General features: G+C 50.8%; 1 long non-coding RNA gene across 5 annotated transcripts; it reads right to left on the bottom strand.

Annotated features, from left to right (window-relative positions):
• Positions 1-4790: 4790 nt before the first annotated feature.
• LOC116087073 lies at positions 4791-9787 on the bottom strand. 5 transcript variants are annotated; one of them, XR_004117240.1, is made up of 5 exons: positions 9592-9787; positions 9368-9433; positions 7419-7598; positions 5673-5923; positions 4791-5165 (listed from the first exon to the last, which is right to left on the bottom strand). It is a non-coding gene; the product is annotated as an uncharacterized LOC116087073 (long non-coding RNA). The 5 variants fall into 5 exon arrangements; XR_004117242.1 differs by having other exon boundaries at positions 5673-5781; XR_004117241.1 differs by lacking the exons at positions 4791-5165; positions 5673-5923 and adding an exon at positions 6769-7203.
• Between the last annotated feature and the right edge of the window lie 431 nt (positions 9788-10218).

Raw genomic sequence — 10218 nt, 5'->3', positions numbered from 1 at the left:
TTCTAAAGGCCACGCAGAAGGAAAAGTCAGCAGTAACTGTTGCTGGGTTGATGTTGATTTAGAACCCCCAAAATTATAAGACAAATTAGGGTTAGGAGCAGAGCCAAGAGGTGATGTTTGGCAGCTATTCATGAAGCCTTATGGTTGATCTGCAGTACTGTGAAAACTGCTCAACCCGGGGGGCTCTTCCTGGAATGGAATTCTCCAGTCTGCCCAGTCAGGTTCTACTTTTGATTCATGATGTGGCTACAGCCACCACTGGATGAAGAGTGGGACCTATGCACCTTGAGTTTGAAAATCCCTTCTTCTACTAACTACTTAATAATGGAAAATTTGAGCAAATCGCTTAACCCTTCCCGAGCCTTAGTGTGCACATCTGTAAATGGGAGATTGCTAGTGACCGCACAGACCTGTGTACACACACCATCTCAGAATGAGACTGTAGGAAATCCATGTGAAGAGTCCTGTGCATTTCAGTGCTCCAAATCTACTTCAGTCTCCTTCCAAGCCTCTACTGTACATGAGCCTGGTCATCCTTTATCAGGTTTAGCACTTAGTAGATTCAGTCAACAAATTAGTAAGTAAAATAATAAAATAATGTTAGCACTTGGGAGGCAGAGGCAGGTGGATTTCTGAGTTCGAGGCCAGCCTGGTCTACAGAGTGAGTTCCAGGACAGCCAGAGCTATACAGAGAAACCCTGTCTCGAAAAACCAAAAAATAAATGAATAAAATAAAATAATGTTAGGACCAGGATGTAGCTTAGGATGCTTGCCTTGAATTCTACCCCCTCCTGAATAAATTTTATCTATCTATCTATCTATCTATCTATCTATCTATCTATCTATCATCTATCCATCCATCCACCTATCCTACCTATCTATCATCTATCTATCTATCTATCTATCTATCTATCTATCTATCTATCTATCTACCTACCTACCTACCTATCTATCTCTCTAGTATGTGTGTTTGGGCATGTGTGCATGCAGATATATATGGAACTCAACAGACAACTTTCAGGAGTTTCTTTTTTCCCATTACATGGGATCTAGGGACCCAACTCAGGTTTTTAGCCTGGCAGTATACATCCTTACTTGATGAACCTCTATGCCAACCCCTGCCTTGCATTCTTTTTTAAAATTTTGATTATATTTTATATGCATAGGTGTTTTGCCTGTATGTGTGTCTATGTACCATGTGTCTGTCTATCTGGTACCAGTGGAGGTTGGAAGAAGACATTGGACCCCTGGGACTGGAGTTATAGATAGTAGCCACCATATGGGTGTTGGGAATCAAGCCTAGGTCCTCTGGAAGGGCAGCCAGTGTTCTTAACCACTAAGCCATGTTTCATCCACATGTCCCATTGCCTAATGTTGTTGAGACACTAAGTTTAATCCAACAAACAAGCAAACAAGCAAAAACCCTTTTAATAAAATGTTGCCCAGGGAGTCGTTGTTAAGTCCTAGAGATAGCCAGGCGGTGGTGGCGCACGCCTTTAATCCCAGCACTTGGGAGGCAAAGGCAGGCGGATTTCTGAGTTCTAGGCCAGCCTGGTCTACAGAGTGAGTTCCAGGACAGCCAGGGCTATACAGAGAAACTCTGTCTTGAAAAAAAAAAAGTCCTGGAGATAGCCCACTGAGTTCTATTTTGCAGCTCCCATTTGATGACTTGATCAGCTATTCCCAGAGGGAAGGGACTCAGGACAGGGGAAGGACATAGGAGGTAGATGGAGCCTGTGAGAGATCACATGACTTAGCCTCTGCTGCTTTTCTGGTATGGTTCTTAAAATTCTGACCAGCCAACTATGGATGTCTCCTTGTCCTGATCCTCCTCAGACAGCTGGACATTGTGGGTGTGGCTTAGCTAGACCAGAGCAATGAACTGCCCTATATGACTGAGCACCCACACACTTCCTGTTGGTATATCCATTTGTATCTATGTATCTGCTGTAAACACTGGTTCTTTTATCTTGGAGTGCATCAGTCATTCATTCATTTGTTCATTTGGGGGGAGACGTTATAGTTTTTGTGAGGCAGAGTCTCACATGGTCCGGGCTGACCTCCAACTTACTGTGTAGCTAAGGGTACCCTTTAACTCCTGATATTCCTACCATCAACTTCCAAATGCTGGGATTACAGGCATTTGCCAAAATGCCCAGCTTCATCTATTATTTACTGAGGCCCTACTATGTGCTAGCTTTGCTGCATGCTATAATGCAGCTGTCAGAGAAGACTAAACTTCCTTCTCTGAATGCATCTTTGTTCTAAACAGAACTCTCTGAAAGCTCAGATGACTGTGATAGAGTAGAACATTTGAGATGAATTGGTTTTCTCATTCCCTGGCTGCGGATGGTGGCCACTTGAGGACACTCTTTGCACCATACTGGCCTTCTGGCCTGCCACACTCCATTCTCCTGACTCATTTGGTTTCAACCAATAGACTTGAAGCATGCAAATTTCATGACTAGGCAAAACTATTTTTTTTTCTTTAATAAAGAAGAAAATAACAGTAAGCAGGCAGAGAGACAAATCATTTAATTGTAGGCCATGTAAATACCATAAAAAGGTCCAAAACTATCTAAATAGGTAGCATGAGTGTATGTAGAGAGAGTTGCATTTTTTTTGGTGGGGGAGGAGAGAGTAGTTTGTGCAAAGACCTGAGTCAAGGTTCTAAAAGCAGAGCATCCTGGGTAAAGGGGAGGAGTCTGTGGGAGGGCTTGGAGGACCTGCCATGGAGCAGGGATTCAGGGATCTCTGGTCTGCTTTTCCTTCCTTCCCTCTTTTTTTCCTTCCCTTTCTTTCCTGGCCCCTTTTCTTTTCTCTTTCTTTTACTTCTTTTGTTCTTGAGACGAGGTTCATGTAAGCCCAAGCTGGCCTAGAACTTGCTGATACTGACATTGAATTCTGACCCTCTTTCCTCTACCACCCACTTGCTGGGGTTATAGGTGTGTCCTGCCTGGTCTGATTTATGTGGCGCTGGAAGTTAGACTCAGGGTGTTGTGCGTGCTAGGCAAGCAGAGCAATTGAGCTTGGTCCTCAGAGGCACAGGGATGTGTAGCTTTCTGAGGCAAAAGTCAAGCAGCCTTGCTGTGCATGTGGTGGTGGGCGCTTGTGATGCCAGTAACACTTAGGAGGCAGAGGCAGCAGGATCAGCAGTTCAAGGCCAGCCTTGACTACATAATGAGTTCCAGTCCATTCTGAGCTACATGAGACCCTCTTTTTTTTTTTTTTTTTTTTCTTTTTTTTGATTTTTCGAGACAGGGTTTCTCTGTGTATCCCTGGCTGTCCTGGAACTCACTCTGTAAACCAGGCTGGCCTCGAACTCAGAAATCCACCTGCTTCTGCCTCCCAAGTGCTGGGATTAAAGGCGTGCGCCACCACCACCCGGCGAGACCCTCTTATTATCAAAGATTCATAAAAGTCAACCAGCCCTTCTTGCATACATTCATATGTCTATTAGTATAGAATCAGATCAGACCCTCACGGGTATTTTGTTGTTGTTATTGGTTTTTCGAGACAGGGTTTCTCTGTATAGCTCTGGCTGTCCTGGAACTCACTCTGTAGACCAGGCTGGCCTCAAGCTCAGAAATCCACCTGCCTCTGCCTCCCAAGTGCTGGGATTAAAGGCATGCACCACCACTGCCCTGCCCCAGACTCTCACTGTTGCTCAAGCACGTCATCCTGAAACTCCACCGGCCTCCAATCCCACTGGCATCCTCAGTTCCTCCTGCCACAGGGCCTTTGCACAGTTAGCTGCCCCCCACCCCCAGCTCCTGTCATTCCCTAGTCAAGAATCCTTTGTTCGATGCTCTCCCCAGATTCACATAGTTAGATCCCTTGTCTTACTCAGTGATTATGCATCAGTTTACCATGTTTATCTTGAGAGCCGGGGACTTGACAGATGCCTAGATCTAGACACGGGGCCTGATCTCTGGAAGGTGTTTATTGTCAATTGAATGGCTACTTAAGGATGCTGGGGTCAGCTCTAGGCACTGCAAAGACACAAGAAGGAAAGAAATAGCATGGAAGGTGGGCGGGCTGGGGGACACTTAGAGCAACTGATTAATAGCATCAAGGAGAAGAAGTGAGTTGTTCTGGGGAAAACCTCATGGAAAACTCAGATTCCAGGAGCCACACAGTGGAGGACCAGTCACTTGGCCCTTAGAGGAGCGGGGCTGGCTGGGCTGGCTGCCTTCAAGGATGGTTTTGTAGTTGGTGGGAGCTTTCAATAGAACAGGTGTCTTAAGAGTAGGGGGTTTCCTGTTCTTTTGTTTGTTTGTTTTTCGAGACAGGTTTTTTTCTGTGTAGCCCTGGCTGTCCTAGAACTCACTCTGTAGACCAGGCTGGCCTTGAACTCAGAAATCTGCCTGCCTCTGTCTCCCAAAGGCTGGGATTAAAGGTGTGTGCCACCACCGCTGGCTGCCTGAATGAGTTCTCTATTCTTAGAGGTCTGTAAGCGCACAGAGAAACAGTGGAAGGCGCCTGGGACCTTTCATTTCCTTAAGTCCAATGGTCAGGGTCGGTTGGGCTTTTCAGCTGTAAAATGGGCGCCCCCGAGTGGCACTGAGGGCAGAGTCAGTTCCAGCCTGTCACTGGTACAAGGGACTGTAAGCGGCTGCTCCCCCTCCTCCCTGCTAGCGCGGCAGGGTATGGGAGGGAGGGAGGGGGTGCTTCCTCAAGTCTTAAGTGGTTCCACAGCTGGAGCAGTGGTGCGTATTTTAAGTGGAGTTTGCAGACAATGGAGCTCTCTAGGGCTTGGAGGGGAAGGAAGCTGAAATTCAGGACCATTCTGTGAATTCCCAAGTTCTTTGTGTCCATTGTGTAGGAGAACAATACTGTTTGTTTGGCTTGCTCACTCAAGGTAGGGGATTGGGGGTGGGGGTGGGGGATGGTCAGGTCCCAACACACTGAAACTCCCAGAGTGGCTAGGTTGCAAAGGGATTGGAGGACACCCCCGCGCCCCCCCCCCCGCTAAGAACGGGAGTGGGGGGGTGGGAGGGGGCGTTGTAGGAAGCTGGGAAGCTGTGGGGTTGGTGGTGGTGAGCCTGTGTTCCCAGGGCTGTCCTCCTGGTCCCAGCCTTGATTCCTTAGAGATTTCTGCCCCCTTTCTGAGGATTCTAAGCCCAGAGGCTGCTGACGGTGATGTGTTTCCCACAGGCAGCGTCCTATGCAGGAAGGGTAGATCAAAAACCAGTTAAGTCCCTTCATCCTTGAGGCTTCCTCTTCCTCCTATGTCCATGGTCATGCTAGCTCTAGCTAGGCAGAGCTGTTTACGTCTTGTCACTCAGATACTCCATGGGCCAGAGCTAGCTCCTCACCTGGGCTACAACATTCTGTCTCACCAAGCCGTTCCTTGACCTTGACCTTGACTGGTGAAACGAACAGTCAGGGTCCCCAGTGGAATCTTTAAGACCACAGAGTAAAGGTCAATGACCCATGAGGTCGTAGGTCATAGATCCTCAGTAAGACTACATGGCGGCTTGAGTTTCCCAGTGCCAGGCAAGTGTTCCAACCCCGAGCTTCACCTCCTAGGCCCTGTTCCCCATCAGACTTAACAGCTGTGTACAGATTCTGTTGCGACATCGCTTTCTATTGCCTGATTAAATCCCTGCTGGGCCGCTGACTACCCTAGCCTCAGTTTCCCTCTGTAAAACTCACAACAATCATTCTACCCCGCTGAGCTGCATCGAGGAGTAAATGAAATACTGCAGCCCAAGGCCTGCGTGTCGTTGCTGCCCCCATTGTTCAGACACAGGAATCAAGGCAGAGGAGACAAGCTTCCTGTGGAGGATAAATGAGAGCATTGCAATTCAAGTCCAGGCAGCTGGTTCTGAAGCTGGGTTGTGACCATCTCACGGGGCCTCCTGAAGATATAGGACTCATGCTGGCTCTGAGCAGGTTTCTCTTGACTTTCCAACAGCACCTGCCAAAGCCAAGGCTCCCCAGTCAGAGGAGTCATGTTATCTAACCAGGAGTTGGGGCTGAGTGTCCGCCAGCTCTGTGCACTGACCCACTGGAGACTTCGGTGCCCCCACTGACTCTGCCAGGATGTGTCTTTCCCAGACAAGGCAAAGAACTCAGGATGGGGAGCATCCTTGGGGCTGGGGGCTGAATTCTAGGGTCTGAGAGTTAGTTTGGTGGCTGCTGGAGACAGAGCTGGGCTCCAATGTTGAGTCCCAGTATGAGTCCTGGGGCTCACCGGGGAGCCTGTCTGTGCTTTGGAGCTTCACCTGGCACTGACATAGATCTACGCATTAAGATGAAACAACTCTGGAATGCAAACAGAAGCCCAAACCTTGGGGACCACAATGGTGTGGAGGGGAGCTGAGCCATGGCTCCCTCTAGTTCCCACCCTCTCCCTTCATCCACCTCGGCTCAGCCTCTTCCCACCTCCACTCTCTCCACCCTTTCTCTTCCCAGCTTGTGGCTTTCCACTGAAAGAGAAGAGGGAGAAAGAACGGGTGGAGGAAGGCCTGGGGGAAGGGGTGTCCACTTTGTTGATACGATGCCGCACTTGTTCTGTGAATGAAGGTGATGTGGGTTCAGGGTGGAGGAAGGGGGTGGAAGGAAGCACTGGGTAGGGCAGCCTGGGATGGGGTTGCCATGGGAACAGCAGCCTGCCAGGAGCCCTGCCTTCAAAGCCGAGGTGCTGTGCGTGTGTGGCAGGTTCCTGAGGGAGGCGGGTGGTGTATGGTGTGCATGTGGGTAGCAGTTCTGATGGGAGCCCCCTGGGACTCCAGCTTCTGCATTCCAGACCAAAACCCTAACCTGAGTGGGAAGTGGTATCATTTAATATTTCCTGGCAGATGCCCTGCAGCCTTAAGCCCTCTCTTGCAGGTATGGGGGTGGAATCATTCTGGCCATTGTAAAGGGGGCTCTGATTGAGTCCTCTGCTGGCAACACCTCTTCCCTTCAAATGTGTTCCGGGTGGAGCCAAGGGTCTCTTTTTGTGGGGCTCAGAGTAGTGATGGAGGGCTGCCTTGTCAGGCTCCGGGCTGTGAGCCGGGTCCACTCACTTGAGGCTTTTAGCTCTAACCCGAGGGGGCTGCTCTGGAGCCTGAGAATTTGGCCAGGTGAGAAACTCACTGTGCTTGAGATCTTCACGCGCTCTGTTGGACACCGCTGTCATCAGTGACCCTCTGGCCACTAGGGGGGGCCATGGCGCAGCGTCCATGGTACTAGGACAGCTCCGTGGGGGGAGACCTGGGAAGGTAGTGTGGCCAAAAGGTACTCTTGGCGGTGTTTCCTTTTCTTGGGGCTGGCTCTACTAGACCACGCCCCAGGAAACCCAGCTGGCCTTCTGGGGAACCAGCACTCTGGAGTTGCCATTCAGTCTTGGCCTTCTTGGGCTCGATGCCTGGCTGTTCACACAGAACCTCCATCCTATTCAGAACAGTTCTGCAGTGCCTGCTACTCACCAGTGCGTGCTGGGCATCGCAAGGGGCTTTAGACCCATCCAGGAGGCCCAAGCTTCACACAACACATCCGACATTAGACAGGCAAGCTCTCGGAGCTGACAACCCGCTTTGAATCCTCATTGCTGACTCTTGTGATGGATCTTGGGCAAGCTTACTAATGTGGGCCTCACTCTTCCTCACCTGTAAAATGGTGATGATAATGGAACGTAGCTTGTGGAGTTGTAAGGATGAAATGAGAAAACAGAATGAAGTCTGTCAGGGTCTGGCACGGGAAAGCTCTCCCGCAACGGGGGGTGGGGGGGTGGAGTGCCAACTGAGTCAGTGAGTCAGAGGGATGTGGTGGAGGCAGAGGTGAGTGTGATGGCAATGAGACAACCAGGGAGGACTTCCTGGATGTGGTGTCAGGAGTGAGTATGCAGGACAGCTGGGCAAGGCCAGGCAGGAAGGAAGGTATTTAGAGAGCTTGCTTTGTTTGTTCCTTGCAACACCAACTGGCAGCTTAAGAGTCCTTTCTCCTGGACCCTAGCCTAACTCCCTCTGGCTCCTCCTCCTGTTCCACTTCCTGTCCTTTTCCTCCTCCTCCACCTCCACCACCACCTCCTCCTTCCCCTCCCCCGCGAAAGGAAGCCCGCCCAGGGGCAACAAGTTTCACAAATAGTGACCACTGCCTGGTGCTGCTTAGTGGCTCTTGACCAGGGACTGTACCCCAAGGGACATTCAACAAATGTGTGCTGTCATCTTTGCTTGTCATAGTTGGGAAGCAGGGAGTGCTGTTGGCTGGCTGTGGATACAGAGACAGTCCTTTCCCTACAAAGAGTGAAGTGGTCTCAACCAGCGAGAAACCCTGGCTTGAACTGCCACTAGGGAAAAACTGGGCCACCTGCACCGGGCTCCTGTGGTCCTGTCACGGTTTCCCCATGTCTGGGCAAGTCACCCCTCATCCCCAGTCTCTTTGTATCTTCTAGTCTAGCCCCAACTCCCCAGTGCCTCCGGCCTCATGCCCGTCCTGCCACTCAGCTACCAGTGCCACTTCCCCTAGGGTCTTGTCCCCCCTTTCATCCTCTGCCACGCAGGGGTTGCGGACCGCCTGTCAGGCAGGAGTCAGCCGGCGGCTGCACGAGGCTTCAGAGACCGAGCTGCCCGCTGCACTCGGCCTGCCTGCCCACTGATTGGCCGAGCTGCTGTTTCCATGGTGATCACCGGCAAAGCCCGGCCCCCACCTTCCATCTCCTCCCCCGCCCCCCTAGGCCCTATTCAGTGGCGAGAGCAGAGACAAGCAGGTTAATAAAACAGGAGCCGCGTGAGGAGCCAGGCTGTGGGCCGAGGTCCCAGCGTGGTGGCCCGCCCAGAAGAGAGAGGGGCGGTGGGGGTGGGGAGTAAGGAGCTCGCTTGGAGCGCAGTTAGTGCCCGCCCCACTCCAGACAATCAGGGACTCCACCCACTGCAGGTGCCGGGGCTGTGCCTGCCCTGGGATATTGGGGGTTCATTTCCTCATGATGCGCCTTCCCACAGTGGCCTCTGGGGGCAGTGTCCCCACCCCAACAGAACCTCGAGAGCCCTGTAACTGGAATGGGAGAAGGCTGGGGATGAGGGAAGAGATGTGGAGCGGGAGAATAGGGACTGAGAAAGGCTGGGACTGGGAAGAAGGGAAGAGCGAGATGGGGCTGAGACAAGAGTGCTGTCGCGCTTGAGGATGGGGAAGGCGACAAGAGGGGAAGGAGGAAAGAAGTAGAAATGAGGCTGCTGGCAAACGCTGAGTTGTATGGAGAGCCGAGCATGAGGCTGAGAGATGAGGTGGGGTGGGTTTAGAGCGGGACTTCAGAAGGTTGCAAGTTTAAAGGTCGAGAGGAAAGGGGTTGGAGCTGGGATTGGAGGAAGGAGGTGGAGAGGGCTGTGAAGGTTTGATAAGGGACAGACATTGCTCAGCACAGCCTCAGGCTGACTCATACCACACATGTGTCCAGCATAGAGCCTGAGGGGTCGGTGCTGAGAGATGGCTTGCTGCATAATCACGGCTGTGAAGGAATGAGGTGAAAACTGGAGGGCTATGGATGCTGGGAATATGCACTGGACTTAATAGCCCCAGCAACACGTCTCCTCCCCAGGATCAACCTAGTGCTTGCTGTCGGGTCTGTGCTATACTCCGACATGGATGACCTCATTGAGCACTTACAATAATCCTTTGAGGCAGGCCTATTACAACATCCACTAGAGATTCGGAGAGGTTGAGTGACTTATTCAAGGTCCCAGGGTTCTGGATCTGGTTCTGTCATATATATATGGTGGACATGTAATCAGCAGCTGCGTCTGGCGTTGAAGCGTCAAACAATGCGGGATGGTGATTGGGTAAGAAGGCACTCGGTTCAGAGGTCAAGGATGGATCTGGTTGTGATGCTGAACCAGGGGTCAGCCGTCTGTGACGTCATCTGGCTCCACACTCAGTGCTTCTTGCTGGGAGAGATGCTGGATTTACTGGGGGGGTTTGTTTGGCTTTGTTTGTGTATCATTGGTGTTGAAGTGTCATGTGACAGACACACAAACCCTATAGCAATTCTCAAGCACTGTCCTTGAAAACACATCTCTTTTTTTCAAACAATGGAGGAGCTCAGAGGGAGTGCCTTGAGGTCTAGAGTGGAAAGAGAGTCGGGAGGAAAAAAGTAGACTAACTTGGCTGTAAGTTGAGTGTGAGGGTATAGATCTGTAATTCCAGCATGCAGGAGCTCAGGGTCATCCTTAGCTACATAAGTAGTTTAAGGCCATCATGAGCTAAATATCTTTTTTTTTTTTTTTTTTTTTTTTT

Source organism: Mastomys coucha, unplaced genomic scaffold, assembly GCF_008632895.1.
Source record: "Mastomys coucha isolate ucsf_1 unplaced genomic scaffold, UCSF_Mcou_1 pScaffold13, whole genome shotgun sequence".
NCBI lineage: Eukaryota > Metazoa > Chordata > Mammalia > Rodentia > Muridae > Mastomys > Mastomys coucha.
This window is presented reverse-complemented; position numbering and strand designations above follow the sequence as displayed.